Here is an 18958-nt window from a genome sequence, read left to right as displayed (position 1 = left end):
TGTAAATAAATCAACACAGTAAATACATCTGTGTAAATAAATCAACATAGTAAAGGCATTTTGGTAACAAAATCGGCATCAATATATTACTAAAACTCTCATCTTGTATGTATGTATGTATGTATGTATGTATGTATGTATGTATGTATGTATGTATGTATGTTCCCGAATACAGCCAAAACAGTACACGATAGCGTAAAATTTTTAGGGCCATCTTACTCACCATTCTCCTGTGGTGTGCAGTATCAAATTTCGTTCAAATAGGGCAACGAAAAAATTATTAAAAACTCAATTCCCGATTCAGTCAAGTACTCTTCGGGAGAATTTGATTGATGCAAACAACCTCAGCGGTATAGTTCGCTGGAGTTATCTTTTTTTTTTCTTGAAATGATTTATTTTAAAATCTCAAACATTTAGTATAGACAAAGAACGATTTATTTTTAAGCATAAAATAAACATCGCGATTTTGATCTCATACTTCCGTGTTCATTAATAAATAAAATTGTGTTTAGAAGATGACGCACAATAATTTCTTCGACTTTTCTCTGTTTTTTTTTTCACATTGACACGCAATATCAAGTTTTGTTCAAATCGGGAAACAAAAAAAAATAAAAAAAAACCAATTCCCGATTCAGTCAAGTACTCTTCGGGATTATTTGATCAATGCATACAACCTCAGCATTATAGTTCAATGGAGCCATCTTTTTTTTTCTTTTTGAAATGATTTTTTTATTGATGATTTTTATTATCAACCGCTGTCACAACGGGAACCCAACCGGTTCACGGGTCATCTTGTAGTAAATGAATTTGTAAAAATAAATCAACACAAATGTATTCACCATGTTAATTTATTTACACAAATGTATTCACTGAGTTTATTTATTTGTTCAAATTTATTTACTATTTCCACAAATGTATTCACTGTGTTGATTTATTTACACAGATGTATTTAATGTGGTTATTTATTTTCACAAATGTATTCACGATGTTGATATATTTCCACAAATGTATTCACCATGTTGATTTATTTACACAAATGCATTCACTATGTTGATATATTTCCACAAATGTATTCACCATGTTGATTTATTTCCACAAATGTATTCACTATGTTGATTTATTTGCACAAATGTATTCACTATGTTGATATTGTTGTAGTATTCGCACCCGCCCGGCATGCGAATGACCGTGTTTCACCAATAGCAGCCCACCGAAGGGACAATCCAGTCATGACTTTCTGCAATGGCGTCAGAAACCAGTCACGGATGGGTTTTCAATCGCACCACAACCTTGTCCGTACCCTACCCGCGCTACAGGGTCTGATCGCCAAATCTTCGATTTACCTAATTATTCGCGCAGGTAGGTTACCGAGAGGTTGTACCTCAACGGGACTGCTTGGAAACGAGCCGCTTAAGCAGCCGCTTCCTTTTGGGATAACCGAGCGGGGTAATATCGCGCAGTCCTGTTGGACCCGATCACTTTACCGGCTATTTAAAAGCCAACTAATATTCCGCAATACAAGATGGCATTTCAATGGGGGCATGGATGCAACGAACAGGTTTACATTTAAACCAGCACATTTATTTACTCTACGTATGCAGGAACAATCATGCAGTCATTCAAAAACACCAACATGCACGTATACAGAACAAGCAATGAATGCGGCACGGCATGTGGGCAAGACAAAGCGCTACAACCATCTATAAGTAATTATTAATGTTAGGGTTAGTCACTTACACAGTTTTACTTACGGGACTCAGCGCCACAACATTCATTCGAAAGAAAAGCAGGAAAAAGACCCCATCAAAGGCAATGGGGTCAGACTGGACCTCTTGGGTCTTTATGGCGTGGGACTTGGCAGACCGAACGAGTCCCACGAAACCGTTGCAGGTTAGCTGCACCCTCGTGGTGTCTGGCTTGGGCGACCTGCGATGCTCCTTCCCCACGGCAGCTAGCGTAGCCGCGGTCGAGCTCGGGCCTTCTGTGTGGCAGGCGAGCTCTCTCCGGCTCTCTCCACACGAATGCGCTTGGGCGACCCGCGATGCTCCTTCCCCACGGCAGATAGCGTAGCCGCGGTCGAGCTCGGGCCTTGTCAAGCGGCCGGGTGATTCGGTCTCAGTCGGCAACTCGTTTGAGAGGAACGAACGGGTCTTTGCTCTCTTAGAGTTGATGCTCTGTAAGAACCCGTCCGTCCCTCAGTGATGCTCGAACTGCGTCGAAGCCCGATCACTTCGGACCGCCTGTCGCTGGCTGGCGAGCTCTCTCCACATGAATGCGCGGTTCCGCGCGACACAGCAGGCAAGGCTGCGCCTCCAGCTCACGTCAACTTCGCAACGCCCGGACTCTCCACCGACTGCAAGCTCCAAGCTCCCGACTACGCCACGAGCCCAGACTTCCACGCAGCTCCTTGGCTTCTGGCTTCCTCCCGACTCCCCGACCTCTCCAGACTGACTCGGACCGACCGATCAACTCGACTCGACCCAACTCGAACCCAGACCTCTACCAACTCACGCGGACTCCCCCAACTGCTCGTAACGCGGCGCTCCGCTCGTCATTATATAGGGCTGGTGAGACGCGGTTTGGCCTTCGCTCCCTCACCTCTGACCTCTGACCCCTGCGTGGAGAGCGGACATGCACGAGATCATCAAGCGAGAACCTGTGGCATAACCAGGCTGAGGCAGATGAGGCAGTTGCCTCGTCGCTCATTTCCTGAAATATGATCTGGCCTGAGCCCTCTGGCCATCTGAGCTCCCTGGGGAGTAAACTATCAAAGCTATCCAGCAGTGCTCTGAATACTCTTATCTCCACTCCTATCACAATACCTAAATAGGACAATACCAATCCCCCCTAATATTACACAGGAAAATAAAATTATCCCTATGTTTACTTTCTTATTGTGTTTGCAGGATATCGATCATGAATATCCTTTAACAGATTTGGCCTCCCAGATATATACTGTCACAAAACTAAAATCACACTATCAGTGCCCCCCCCATCCCTATCGCTACGCTCACCATCACATCAACCAAGTTCACCTATTTTCGCCTCGTCGTTTTTGGACCTCTGGCTACGCCCTTGCTCTCGATCTGATCGCCTCTCACCTCTGCGCGGAAAGCGGACGTGCGCGAGATCACCAAGCTTGATCCGACGAGCAAATGTCCCGCGTCGGCCTGCAGCGACGCCGCTCGATGCGGACTCGCCGCGGCTGGCGCAAAGATGGCGTCGTTTCGGAGACGAAGGTGAGGCGATGTTTGTGGTGTGGAGATGTTGATGGTTGCTGGCGAAGTGGTGAGGATGGCGTGGTTTGGTGAGAGGCAGGTGTGGTTGTGGTGGTGGAAGGCGGTTGGTCTGAAGTGGTTGTTGAGAGCAATGTTGGTGGTGGTGGTTGTTGTGAAGCGGTTGTTGAGGAAGATGTTGGTGGTGGACGTGGTTGGTCCAAAATAACGATAGTAAAGAATAACGGCTAACTCAAAGATCACAGCCCGGTTAACATGAATAGTTCCCTTTAAACAACGGTGGGGAAATCTATCTGAACACGGACTTATCAGCCTAACTGATCTAGGGACCTTTATGGTGTTCTGTCAATGTCCACAGCCGTAACAATATATTTCCACAAATGTATTCACTATGTTGATTTATTTCCACAAATGTATTCACTATGTTGATTTATTCCCACAAATGTATTCACTATTTTGATTTATTTCCACAAATGTATTCCCTATTTTGATATATTTCCACAAATGTATTCACCATGTTGATTTATTTACACAAATGTATTTACTATGTTGATATATTTCCACAAATGTATTCACGATGTTGATATATTTCCACAAATGTATTCACTATGTTGATTTATTTACACAAATGTATTCACTGTGTTGATTTATTTTTACAAACTTATTTACTATGTTGATATATTTCCACAAATGTATTCACTATGTTGATATATTTCCACAAATGTATTCACTATGTTGATTTATTTCCACAAATGTATTTACTATGTTAATTTAGTTAACCAAATGTATTTACTATGCTAATTGAGGAACATAAAATATATTTACTGTTTATTTGTCTAAGTTTATTTACTCTTCTGATTTATTTACACAACTTTATTTACTATTCTGATTTATTTACACAAATTTAATACTGTGGTTATTTATTTATACAAATTTATTTACTGTGCTGATTTATTTACACAAATGTATTTACTATGCTGATTTAGTCAACTGAATGTATTTACGATGCTAATTGAGGTACATAAAATGCATTTAGTTTATTTTTCTAAGTTTATTTACTATTCTGATTTATTTACACAAGTTTATTTACTATTCTGATTTATTTATACAAATATATTTAATGTGGTTATTTATTGACAGAAATTTATTTACTGTAGTCATTTATTTACTGTTCTGATTTATTGAAACAAATGTACGGTATTTACTATGCCAATTAATTTATATAAGTGTATTTACTGTGATTTATTCACACAAATATATTCACTGTGGTTATTTATTTATACAAATTTATTTACTGTGCTGATTTATTTACACAAATGTATTTGCTATGCTGATTTAGTTGCACAAATATATTCACTATGTTAATTTAGTTAACCGAATGTATTTACAATGCTAGTTGAGGTACATAAAATGCATTTCCTGTTTATTTATCTAAGTTTATTTACTATTCTGATTTATTTACACAAGTTTATTTACAATTCTGATTTATTTATACAAATTTATTTACTGTGGTTAATTATTGACAGAAATTTATTTACTGTCAGTCATTTATTTACACATATTTATTTACTGTTCTGATTTTTGAAATAAATGTATTTACTATGTCGATTTGTTTATATGAGTGTATTTATTGTGCTGATTTTTTTACACAAATGGATTTACTATGCTGATTTATTTAAACAAATTTACTTATGCTGACTTGTTTTTAAAAATAGTTTGAGGCAGATGCAATAAATTAAAACATGAAAACTGTCTCATCCAAAACACAAAATGCAACAGTTCATAAATGTGTTGGGTGTTTTTGAAGTTGATTTTGTCCCTAAGATGGTCAATTTCATTGATAACCTTATTTTCCATTTCCATTCATCACTTTTATAGTTATCTTATCTTGGGTCGAAGGTTTAATCCAAGACCCTTACACTTTGTGTGACAATTTTCTGGAAAGGCAAAGCAATAGAGCGGTGATGATGATACTTCTTAACACTTAGACCTAGAGTTATGAGCTCAAACAATTTGTGAAGCGTGCACATGAACCAACCAGCAACATTAAACAGAAGTCAAGGAATAGGTAAAATCATTCCTTTAAAGCTGGCCTGTCATGTTCCTGGCTATGCACTTGCATCGTAATGCCAGAATTCCAAGTTCAAAGCCCATATCACAATGGTAATTATTTTCATTTCATTATTTTTTTCAAATAATTTCATTATTTTTGAATTCCCTTGTTATCCATGCAAAAGTACATTGTTGTCTCCAACATTGTCCATGTCCTACATGTGATCTCCTCCATAAGCCTCAGATGGGTCTTTTAAAAAAGTCTTAATAAAGCAAGATTCACCAGAAAGGTGAAATACTAACTCCCTTGCTCAGAAGACAATGATGTTGTGAAGAAAGACCTGATTGTATGGGATTCAAACCTGTGGTTCCTGAGTGCCCAGCTAAGGGGAATACCTCGGCACCACGAGAATTATTTCATGCTGCATGCTCTTCAGAGTTAATGGATTACTTTTCTCAGCAAATACGAAAGGAAATACCTGTGTCCCAGAAACAGAATTATAAATGTGTCCATCTTTACCTATTTATATAAAAATTGGACCTTGCATACTTGCACCACATAATGACAGGCATTGAAAATTAGAAACAACAAACGATTACAAACTCTCCTCGCCTAAAATATCCGACAAAAATAACCTCAGCAACCTCGCATTTTCATGCTAATCTTAGTTATTCCTTTTGCTCTAAAACTCCTCTTACCTCCAAGCTTTCCTCCTCTTCCTTTTTACCAATTCAATTCAGCTTTAGTCACATTCTGAACGATACCTTCTTCACATTTGTCCCCCCGTAGTCTCATTTTGTCTTGCTCTGTCTCTCTTTCTCACTGTGTCTCAGCACGTCAAGGCCGCAGCTGTTTTTACGTTCCTTCCATCACCCTTCCCCCGCATCAACCAAACCTCATACCGGCTTCCCCATCTCTCACCACCCCACACCCAATTGTCAGCTTATCCCACTGTACTGCTCTTACCCATCCTGTGATTTCTCACTCTCAAAATACTCACCAACACCTTTGATTTGGTACCTTGATGGGTCAATATAGGAATTAATGTTTATAATTTCTACACTAATCAAGTAATTTGTGAAGGTAGCGCAGAAATTTTTACACACACACTCACACACACACACACACACACACACACACACACACACACACACACACACACACACACACACACACACACACACACACACACACACACACACACACACACACACACTATAAGGGATAAATTTTGCTGTTTAGCATCCAGTCCTGATTGAAGAAGACAGAGTGCAGCAGGCAAGTGAAACCAAGGCAGTCAGGCAGGCCAAGTAAATGTCACCTTCGGTCAGATGCATTGTTTGTAACTGCGATTAGAATGAAAGTTCAACGATCCCAGATATTCCACATTCCCAACAAAACGATCAAGTTAGCACGTGGAGTCCTTCTCCCTGCTATCTTTTCAATCAATTCTGCCTTACACGAATCTTCCTCGTGTCTGCAGTGGCCCACTTCTATCTCGTACACACAACTTCTCGCCACCTAAATCCTTTTGCAGTAAAGAACAAAATCTGATGGTGAATTATTGATTGTCGGCATGCCACCTTCACCCCCAAGGACAGCCCTCAACCCATCACCCTTTAACAGCTGTCCATTCACTCCTACCCCTGGAAACCACCCCTCCTGCCATCCCTGCTGTAACACGAAACCATGATGTCTCCCCGTTGCGTTGTCTCACCATATTCGCTCCGTTTTATGAGAGTCTTGTGCCATTTCAAAGAAAATAAAAAAAATTCCAGTCAAAGTCAATAAAAAGGTGTATTTAAAGGAAAAAATCATACAATACAGGAAAAGTTGGCCTACATCGTGCCTGATAGGCATTTTATCATCAAGTTATGGTATGAAACTTATCGTCAATAACTTAATGTCATTACGTACGTCATTTGCACATATATTAAATACCAACATTTCCTGAAATTACATTTTACATCTACATCCCTATCCCCATGCTAATGTGTTGGCAGAATCTATGTATACACAGTGTATATATATATATATATATATATATATATATATATATATATATATATATATATATATATATATATATATATATATATATATATATATATATATATATATATTTTGTAATGGATACAAACAAACATGACATAATAGTGACTGAAACTTTTCGTGCTGCACTCTACAGGGTAAAAATCGCAGCAAGTGAAGGAGGAAGTGAAGGCGAGTGTTTATACGCAGGTCTCAATAAGGTATACGCTGATTGGTTCAACTGTAATGACGTCACGGTTAATCCGAATGCCCATTGGTCGGCTCATCATCTTCAGAGCTCATCATCTTCAGAACTCTGCTGGAGCAGAGTTCGTTGATGATTGACGTTTGCAACTACATCCTGGAGAGAGGGGGGATGGGTTTCCCCGAAGGTCCATTCACCATTTGTTACCGTACTTCCCTTGATCTTTCCATGCTGAAAGAGACACAGAGATCATACAAATTCCTTTTGACGACATAATATTGGATCGGTGGTAAGGATGAAGGTTTCTTCCAACATACATAAATGAAACGAGCTCTGGCCTCGGCTCAATATCCTGAATATATCTGCATTGTACTGGTCTGCACAGATAGGGTTGGCAACCAATCTTCCGATCTTTTGTCGTGTTTAGAAACTTGTGTGTGTATCTCTTAACTATATGCTCAGGATAACCATTCTCACCGTGTATATTCATGATTTTGTCAATTTCAGCAGGAAGATTACAAGGTGGACAAATCCTCTGTGCTCTGTTAACCAGGATACTGATCAAGGCAATTTTGTTTCTCGTGGAGCTGTAGGAGTCCCAGCGAGTATACTGCCCTGTGAAAGTCGGCTTCCGGTAGACGGATGTTGTGAAACCAAGGTTGGATCTATCAACCATCACGTCCAAAAATGGTAACTTGTTTGACGATTCCAGCTCCAGCAGACGATTTGACGAAGATTGGTCCGGACAAATGTCCAGTCTATATCAGGATGCCTTGGAAAGGGCAATCATCACGAAGGTTTGAAGTACAAATCAAACATATTGTATCCAACACGTTTCTGGCTGTACAACCCTGAGTAATCTTTACCTCTTACCATTTGCTGACGTCAGTCAACAAGGATGTGCTACCCACCTCACAAACCAGCATATTCACATATCCACCTCACAAACAATAGCAATGTTATTTATGAGTTTAAGTGCCGATGTGAAGCTCGGTACTTGGGCCGCACAACACTAAGATTGGCTGATCGGATCAAACAACACGTCCCTTTGTCGATTCGAAGAAAGATTATGATGGTGAGAACACAATCAGTGCGAGCATGCAGAAATATCCAGCAACCACAGCCACTGTACCTGCTTCATCTGTCATTGCACAGCACCTGGTTGCCAACCCTCTCTGTGCAGACCAGTACAATGCAGATATGTTCAGGATATTGAGCCGAGGTCGGAGCTCGTTTCATTTATGTATGTTGGAAGCAACCTTCATCCTTACCACCAATCCAATAGTATGTCATCAACAGGAATTTGTACAACCTCTGTGTCTCTTTCAGCATGGAAAGATCAAGGGAATTGCGGTAACAAATGGTGAATGGACCTTAGTGGAAACCCATCCCCCTCTCTCCAGGATGTGGTAGCAAACGTCAATCATCGACAAACTTTGCTCCAGCCAATGTGAGCTCGAGGTGAAGATGAGGAGCCGACCAATGGGCGTTCGGATTAACCGTGACGTCATTACGGTTGAACCAATCAGCGTCTACCTTATTGAGACCTGCGGATCAAGCACGCACCTTCACTTACTTCTTCTCTTGCTACAATTTTTACCCTGAAGAGTGCAGCACGAAAAGCTTCGGTAACTATTATGTCGTGTTTGTTTGTATCCATATTAAAGTTCTGTAGTACCAAACATCTGTTTATCTTTATATATATATATATATATATATATATATATATATATATATATATATATATATATATATATATATATATATATATATATATATATATATATATATATATATATATCTTCTTCTTCCTTCGGCTGCTCCCGTTAGGGGTCGCCACAGCGGATCATGCGTATGATCCGCATAGTGATTTGGCACATGTTTTACGCCGGATGCCCTTCCTGACGCAACCCTGGTCACCTCTTACGACACAGGGATATGGTACACCTATTTTAAACGGGGTATACACCGGCCCAGTACACTGGTACTCACTTCGCCGACCTCGGAAGGATGACAGGCTGAGTCAACCCCCTGGTGTATTAATTCAGTGGCCCAACGGGGCTTGAACTCAGGACCTTTTGGATCCCAAGCCGCTGCCCTAACCACTGCGCCAACACCAGGCTCATATATATATATATATATATATATATATATATATATATATATATATATATATATATATATATATATAAATATATATATATATATATATATATATATATATATATATATATATATATATATATATATTGTTGCGGTTGACGAAATTCGCAAACCACCATTCAGGTCCCGTAGGTGAGATATCTCTGTAAGTATATGTGTAGTTAGCCTAAACCCGTTGTTTAGAGGGAATAAATGTTATTCATTCGGGCTGCGACCCTTTTAGATAGCCGTTTTTCTTTTACTATCTTTATTTTGGACCAGCCGCCATTACTACCACCACAACCACCACCAACCACGTCTCAACAGCCATCACACAACGACCACCAACCGCAACGCCGCTTCACAACAACAACAACGCCAACAGCCACGACCTTTACCGTCACATCTCGCTCTCGCAACCATCGCATCACCGCCATTCCCGCGCCGCTTGTGGGCACCGATCCTGGACTCGTACAGGGTGCACACCGAGCAGCGGGTGCAAAAACACCAGCCTTTCCGAGAAATCGGATCAAGAATGATTCACGCCCTCTTTTCCTTCATCCAATGGGAGAGCGTGGCTCCGCCCCCGAGCCATTCCTGATCCAAAAATCTGCATATGATTTCTCCTGTCGCACTATAAAGCGCCGAGCACGGAGCGAATCAGGGCAGTTGGACGGAGTTGAGGAGAGGGACGAGTTGGAGAGTTGTGGCGGCGGCGAATGCAGTTGGACGGAGTTGAGAAGAGTGGAGAGTGGGAGAGTTGGAGAGTTGTGGCGGCGGCGAAGGCAGTTGAGTTGGGAAGAGTTGAAGAGTTGAGAAGAGGAAAGAGTTGGAGAGTTGTGGCGGCGGCGAAATCAGTCGAGAGAGTGTCTGTCGGGGTCCGGAGAGGCTGGAGAAGCCAAGAATCTTTGTGGAGGTCGGCGCTCGTGTCAGAGTCGGGGAGCTGCGGAGAGGGGAGGCCGGTAACGCGGTCGAGGTCACAGTGGCGTCGCTCGTCGCGGGACCCAAGCCAGCCAGATATCCTCTTTCCCCCGAGCATCAACAACCCCCCCCGTTTCCCCCCGCGCTGAGATAGTGTGAGAAGGGGGCCCCGTTCCCACCCCATTCCAGGCAGTGCCAGCGAGGCCCGCGGAGTCGGGGCGCCGCCTCCATTTTGCGGCTCATCACCAGATGGGTAGGCTCGACGCGGTCTCGGCCCCAGGCCCGTCTGCCCCCTTGTATTTGAGGGTGGCCCCTTTTTCTTTTGCTTTGGAGTACATGTGTTGTCGGCGCCGTCTGTGAAGTAAAACTGTGTAAGTGTTGCCGTGTGCTCGCGTAGTCGGTAGTAGATCTGCATTGAGTCTCTTTTGTTGCATTTGCTTTTTGTGCAGAATTGTCGTGTTACTTTTACATTTGCTTTTGGTGCATAATTGTATATGTGTGCTTTCCGTTTGCCGCGGAATAAATGTGCTTTCTGTTGAACTGTTTTTCCCGTTTCGCTTCGTCTTTTCTTTTATTGAATCTCCATCTTACTTCACGTAAAGGGTTGGTCGTGGGCTAAATACGCCCAATAATTAATCGAACCATCGAGGTTGACGATAACACCGCTCGGTTATCCCGATAGTACGGAACGGGTCGCTTAAAGTGGCCCGTGTCCGAAGTCGACCTGCGGCGAGGTGCGATCGCCCGGTCTACCCTCCGTGTGGGTACTTAGGTAGGTCGAATTTGGCGAACAACCCTATCCCACGCGGGGGGGCGATTGGCACGATCGTGGTGAGGCCGAAAGGCCCACCCGTGACTAGTTCCCGGCGTTAGTCTGAGAAGGTCACGACGGGATTGTCCGTCCGGTGGGCAACGTGCCGCGATTCGAATTACGTGGCCGCTCGCACGCCGGCGGGCGCGAATCCGCAACAATATATATATACATATATATATATATTTTTAATATATATATAAAAACATATATATATATATATATATATATACATACATACATATATATATATACATACATATATACATATACATATATATATATATATATATATATATATATATATATATATATATATATATATATATATATATATATATATATATATATATATATATATATATATATATATATATATATATATAGCCATGGCACCAAGCCGAAGTGCATATTCCTGAAAAAGTTACCAAGGGATCTTTTAAATCTACTTGACTGCAGATGGTACAGTTCATTTCACTTCCGCTGCAAAGGATGACGTACTTGATGAGGAAATGCCATTTGTCTGCACCAAATCAGAATGGCAGTTATAGTTTGATTCAACTCCACCAGGAATTCATTCAGTGCTTACAGACCTCAGAAAGTCTTCTCAGGTACAGATTATAACACAGTGGACTCTTGCCAATTCAAAACTTGCAATTTGAATAAGGGACCACATTGACCACCCACCAGCAGTCTCACCGATTGCAACACCGCCGATTCCAATAGGTGGTACGGTTAATTACTCCAAGCACGCAAAGCGAAAAGCAGGGGTTAAGCAATTGCTTCACTTATGTCTGTCTGTTCGTCTGCCTACAAATATCAAATTATGATCGAAGAACAACTTAATTTCAATTGAATGTAATATTTTGAACACAAATCGGAACATGAATCAGAAAACGAACTTGCCGTTTAACAGTACTTTGGCTCTGAATTCGTCCCGATTCGGCATGTGCAGAGAGGAATGAGATAGTTATTTTTGTCTGTCTGATCGCCTGGCAGTCAAACAAAAGTGAAAATCCTTCCAAACAGGAAACCCACTGTTTTTAAGAAAAAGGACACAAGCCACAAGCATGGATAACTAACGAAATGTGTTAAATAAGGTGGTGGTTAAAACACTGCATCAACTTCTGGTCGTTTTTTTTTTTCTATGACCTTTAAAATCTTTATTTTATTTAAAGAGAATTATGTACTTGAACACTGAAGAACACAAATCGTCTTTTTAGTACTTTCAAAACCCTTCTGTTTAGGAGTGTTTGGACAAAATATTACCGCATTTTGCATTATCTCGACCAATCAGATTTGCTGCTTGCGGGCCCTCTCATCCCCCCCCCCCACGTATTTCTTTCTCAAGACGTGTTCTACAAATTCTCAAGTTTATTTGGAAGCTGGAGCTATCACCATCGCTGTATAACATATGGCAATTAAAACTAAAACCCACGTACATTCACTAAAATAACTTGGAGTGTACATTCAAATTGGCTTGAATTGACTTGTTGGAAAACAAAATTGAACACAATAAAATGAAAAAACAATGTCTACCGACAAACGATTTTTTATGCCAATGGGCTTGATGGAAATCTACATTTATAAGCTGTTATGGAGGATAGTGACAGGACATGGGTAAGGAGGTCTGAGTCCACATTAACCTCCATTCTTGCATTATTACATATAATGAGGGAAATTATGAGCATTATTGATATATAAAGGACTTTGTGTATTGTGTTGCCAGAAGTATTTTTGGGGAGAGAAGGAAAGGTGGGGGGGGGGGTGATTGGCTACATGCAGAATATCATCAGCCCTTGATTTATCAATGGCTATTAAAACCAGAGTGCAAAGCCTGGAGCACGAGTAGCACTGGATGAGCCAATATGGTAAAAGACAATGTCCACCCTGGGGTGAGAAATGATCTCATATTGGAAGGAATTGGATGGAGGATGAAGCATCACCTCCACCATCCCATCATCATACTTGTCCTGTTTTCTACTTTACTGCGATATAGTGCAAACTTTTTAAGGTACCATTCATTGTTACTCTTTTATTTCTCTATCCTCATTCGTGGAACTGCCTTCTGGAGATGATGCAATAAAACTCTTCCCTCCAGGGCTTCAAGCAGATGGAGCTCCACCATCACATTTTTCTATCCCCATTAACGCTACCTAACCCATACTTCTAAAATGCAGGTTACTGTGTTTCCTCCCCAACCCTCTTCATTCCATTCTTGCCACTCCAGTGCCCAAATATCAGTATGTTTATTGCCTTTTTAACTGTCTGTCATCTTGTTCTTCCAAGAGCGAGTTGAGATGATCAGTGTGTGTGTGTGTGTGTGTGTGTGTGTGTGTGTGTCTGTCATAGGTTGTAATATCCACATGGGGGTTTACGAAGGTTGACCAGAGTCCGTAAAGAGATCAAAGGGCTTCAATACAACCAAGGTGGCTGGCACCCCTAAACTCTAGAATACACCCCTAAACAAAATGGTCTGAGACAATCAAATAGGATCTGACTGTAGCGAGCATTATCCTGACGTTTGACCCTCAACCTGTCAGAGACTGGAAAAGATGGAGTAATATTATCGAGTAAGTTCCGAGGCCCGAGTTAAGACATGTCTAAATTATTGCGCTGGTGGTGATACAGACCAAATGGGTTACTGCTGATAATAGTGTGAAAGGGTGAGCCTTGGATTGGCAATGTATTTGTGCTGAGGATAGAGTTTAAAACAAGGTTAGAGTTACTCCAGGAATCAATGAAAGCTAGCTTGGAGTGTGTGGTCACTTTGTGCTGAGGTTAAGCCTTTAGGTTTAATTGTTGCATTGTGATGGAGTTAAGGTAAAGCTACATGCAGTACAGTACAGTTGGCTATTTTATATTTATTTTACATCCATCTAAGGCTCATTGATGAGTTTGCACATCAATCACACGCAGGGAAAAGACATTGGTAGAGTCAAAGTACTGCTTTAACTTGAGTTATAAGGCCATGAGTAAACAATGGACAAATACAGTCTAATCTGGAAAACTGCTGGAAAGACAATCCCATGAAGTACGACTCATGCAGCAACTACCGTGTAACCACAGTTGAAACTTCAACGGATATGAACAACAGTCAACAGTTGAGGGTAGAGGAGTAGCAGCCGAAACCCGAATCCTACCCAGGTTCCTCCTGATGACCCCATCGTTGTTTGTTCCTCCTGATATTCCATTGCTGTATTTGGTCAGTTATTTGAATGTGACTGTAAAATCCTAGATCAAGTGATTCAAGTGATATATAGTACTGCACATAGGATTTGAACCTCGTGGGTGGGTTCAGAGCCTCATGCACCATCAGTTCAGATGGGAATGCTAAACAGACCAGCACATTTGTTTAGCTGTTGTTTGACGGCCCTTTCATCCAAAGGAAAAATTAATCTCTTTATTCCATTCCGAAGCATTGACTGACTGTACTGCACTTCCATTATGTACATCCACTTTCCTATCAGTCATCGTTAGGCTTTATATGAATTCCTGGGCTGACAGGATAGCCTAGAGGTACGCACACTCGCCTCTAAACTGTCTAGCCTGGGTTTGATTCCTGACACAGCCATAAACTGTCAGCCCGGGTCTTACACATCAGGGTGATTCTTCAAGGTGCATGCCGTCCTCCAGATGGTTGTTAAACGAGTGTCCCATTCGCCAGCATTCGTTGGTGGATATCAAAGATCCCATGGTGTCCTTCGCGATGAGTACGTGAGCTATCACCGGGCACCATGGCCAAATTCCAAATTCCTGCCCGAAGTAGTTGAATGTCAGGCCTGGCCAGCCAGTTCGTGAAGACTTGGGCCAATCTTCCCCTGGCCGACCCCACGCGAAAAGGTGGTCGTGAAAAGAAAAAGAAGAAAATAAGTACTTGTATGAAATCAAATCCGATCCCTACCATTTCTTCCAACAGGAGACCAGCAGTCTAAAGGCAGGGGATAAGCTGGGTGGTTTGCCATTGTCTTCCCAGTAGTAATTCAGGCAGGAAATTACAGCATGGCCAGAGTATCGGCTAACAGTGGATCAAATCAACTGATAGCCGATAAGAGTTTGCTAACCGCTGATGGAAACCAAGAGTGGCTGATGTTTCTTGTATTCACCTTTTTTTCAGAGGAAGTATGTATGTATGTATAATACACTTATCAGTGGCGGTGATAATGCTCTTCTCAGCCTCATTTGATGAAATCTATTGTATATGTTGTCTGCCGACGCCATGCCTTCAAAGAGGCTAGAACAAGCTTACAATGTCTATAGCATTCATAGTACCAGCTATCACCATGCAAGGACAATCAGATGATCACAGATGGGACATCCTGTTTAACACCCACTCTGCAAGGACAACAAATTTATGATGCAGAACACTATTGAGGTGCATCCAATCCCCCATTGGAGGGTCACCGTCCTCAGGGCCTTGCGTGGCGATGAGGGATGAGGAAGGGTTGTTCCGAACGAGGATAGTAATGCCATGCATCTAATAGAGGGAATTTGAAATTCGGCAAGGGTGCCATCACAAAAACGTACTCTTGGTAGAATTAAATCGGACCTGAAAGTCCCTGTAGTGTCCATCTTGTTTACCCCGGGTACCCCACCCCATCCATCTCGCTTCCACAGATCTCACGTCTCTGTTCCTCACTCTTTTTTCATTCCGTCTCCTGCCACTCTTGTCCCTTGCTCCCCTTGTTGTGTGTTTCTGTGTGTTAGCTCTCATATGAGCCTTGACGGTGTATACAAAAAATATATATATTTTGTGGACAGGTTGGGTGTGTGAAAAGGACGAACCGATTCGATTTTAGTGAAGATCCGAATCCGGATCCGACTACTAGAATTTTTTTGAGTGATTCTTCACCATTGAGAGATAGCGCCAAAAACGACATTGTACTGCTCGCATGATATTTCAAACATGTATTGGGCCTGATATGTTGTCGTGGATCAGGCATTACGTGGCGGAGGTATGCACTCTACCGAGTGCCCTTCTAGTTCTGCACGTGATGCATGTGCAAGCTCCTCCATGAGCCTGAGATTGTATCTACTTCACTTCCCATGGATAGTGTGAATATATATATATATATATATATATATATATATATATATATATATATATATATATATATATATATATATACATACATCCATTGGGACCATACTCTGTGCAGAGCGTTGATGCTGACAAAGCAGTCTCTTTGGCTATTGGACACAATTATGGACGTGTTGCCACTCCAACACAGTACACCACCAAGCTGGCACTCATTTTTCCGACCTCGGAAGGATGACAGATCGAGTTAACCCCACCTGGTATTAATTCAATAGCTGAGCGGGGTTTGAACTCAGGACCTCAGGATCCCAAGCCCACTCACTACCTCACCATTAAGGTGTGTGTGTGTGTGTGTGTGTGTGTGTGTGTGTGTGTGTGTGTGTGTGTGTGTGTGTGTGTGTGTGTGTGTGTGTGTGTGTGTGTGTGTGTGTGTGTGTGTGTGTGTGTTGCTTTTTAGAAATAGATATTTTATTTTTTGCTTCACCAAAATAATACTTTTTGTTTGCTTTTATTATATATGTATATATATATATATATATATATATATATATATATATATATATATATATATATATATATATATATATATATATATATATATATATATATATATATTAGACAAATACGAGCAAATACCACCTGTCACTTCGCTAATGGGAATTTAAAGGGGGGGGGGAATAGGGGATGAGGGAGAGAGGGGTGGGGGAGCGAGGAGGGTTGGAGGAGCGAGAAGGGGTGGGGGAAGGAAAGTCAGATGTGCGGTGGAGCGTTAATTGTGATTCATACTGTTTCATCAAAATGATTCTGCATAGAATAACAGTGAAGATGAAAACAAAATAATGTCTGAAATCCATTTTCTACTGGTCATACTACAAACACAACCCAGAGACAAACAGCGCCCAGACATGTCTGGAGACAAAACCCACCAGACGCATCCGGAACCAAGCCATCCAGACATAAACAGTGCTCAGACACATCCAAAGACAAACTCCCATCTGGACGCATCTGGAGAGAAACTCCTGTCCGGACACGTCCGAAGAGAAACTCCCGTCCGGAGACAAACTCCCAACTGGACATAAATACCGCCCGGATGCATCCAGAGGCAAACGCCACCCGGACGTGTCTGGAGACAAACACCACCCGGATGCATCCGGACACAAACACCACCCGGACGCGTCCAGAAACGAACTATCGTCTGGACATAAAGACCATCTTGAGATAAACTCCCATCCAGAACCATCTGGAGATAAATACCATCCAGAGACAAACCCTGCCCGGACGCATCCGGAGACAAACACCACCTGGAAGCTTCCAAAGATGAACTCCCGTCCGGACGTAAATCAACTAATTTACGTATGTTGGAAGCAACCTTCATCCTTACCACCGATCCAATACTATGTCGTCAAAAGGAATTTGTACGATCTCTGTGTCTCTTTCAGCATGGAAAGATCAAGGGAAGTACGGTAACAAATGGTGAATGGACCTTATCGTCCTACAGCGTAGTCTGATATTTCAGATCAATTGTTCAAATTTGCATAAAAGCACCAAAATTGGTACACATGTAGAATAATGTATTCCGAACAATTCTAGACATGGAGCCACCCGAGATTGTGCCTTGGTCAGCTTCGGTGACCATTTTCCAAAATGGCCACCATTCTACTTTAGCGAAATTGGCAATATGCTCTTATTTTCTTATTGTATTGGTGGTACATATAAGGAAAGTGTAAAATTCAGTAAATTGACCATGAAAAGGCGTATTCAAATATTATGAGCCAGTATTTTCTTCATGGTGACGTGTCTCCTCATTGGCATTTGGATGCATGTTCGCCTCCTCAAACTCCATGATCACTCTGGCCACATCGGGTCCGGTGACCATCCAGCGCCTCAGAGCACTGGGATTGTCCGTCAGGCCAACGGCACCTCCGTCACCCTTGACACGGGCATTGTTTTGTTCATGCGCTTGGTCAAGAGGAATTGCTGAGAATGCCCTCTTGGTCTTTTCCACTGTGAAGTGGCGTGCCTTGAACTCATTGTAGATCTCTGGGTGCTGTTGTGGAAGTTCTGCCATGTCACGCATATGGACCGGTATCCACCGGGCATAGTTTATATGGTCCAGCGCGAAGAACCATGGGACTATCTCAGTGAGAGCATCCAGGTACATGATGAAATCTCCCTCTCTCAGAGATCGCACGTAGATTAGGATGGAGAGCTCCAGATCCAGGACTGTTGCCCAGTACAAAAACTGGGGAGAGCTGTTCTCTTTCTGATGGCACCAGTCTTCGAAATCCTCAGGAGGCTGGTCATCTTCTGCAAGGTCAGCTGATCAAAGCTGACCAAGGAAAAATCTCGAGTGGCTCCATATCCAGAATTGTTCAGAATACATTAGTCAACATATGTACCAATTTTGGTGATTTTATGAAAAGTCAAACAATTGGTTTGCTCTGCTGCAGTACTATTAGGGGAAACCCATCCCCCTCTCTCCAGGATGCAGTTGCAAACATCAATCATCGACAAACTCTGC

The 18958-nt window shown here is 41.9% G+C and overlaps 1 protein-coding gene across 2 annotated transcripts in view; it reads right to left on the bottom strand.

Annotated features, from left to right (window-relative positions):
* LOC147013595 (unconventional myosin-XVI-like) overlaps window positions 1-18958 on the bottom strand; it is a 216530-nt gene that overhangs the window by 56877 nt on the left and 140695 nt on the right. The window lies entirely within an intron of this gene.

This window comes from Eptatretus burgeri, chromosome 14 (genome assembly GCF_056783735.1).
Source record: "Eptatretus burgeri isolate ZD-2024b chromosome 14, Ebu_testis_v1, whole genome shotgun sequence".
NCBI classification, from domain to species: domain Eukaryota; kingdom Metazoa; phylum Chordata; class Myxini; order Myxiniformes; family Myxinidae; genus Eptatretus; species Eptatretus burgeri.
The sequence above is the reverse complement of the archived record's forward strand: the minus strand, read 5'-3'. Positions and strand labels throughout refer to the sequence as shown.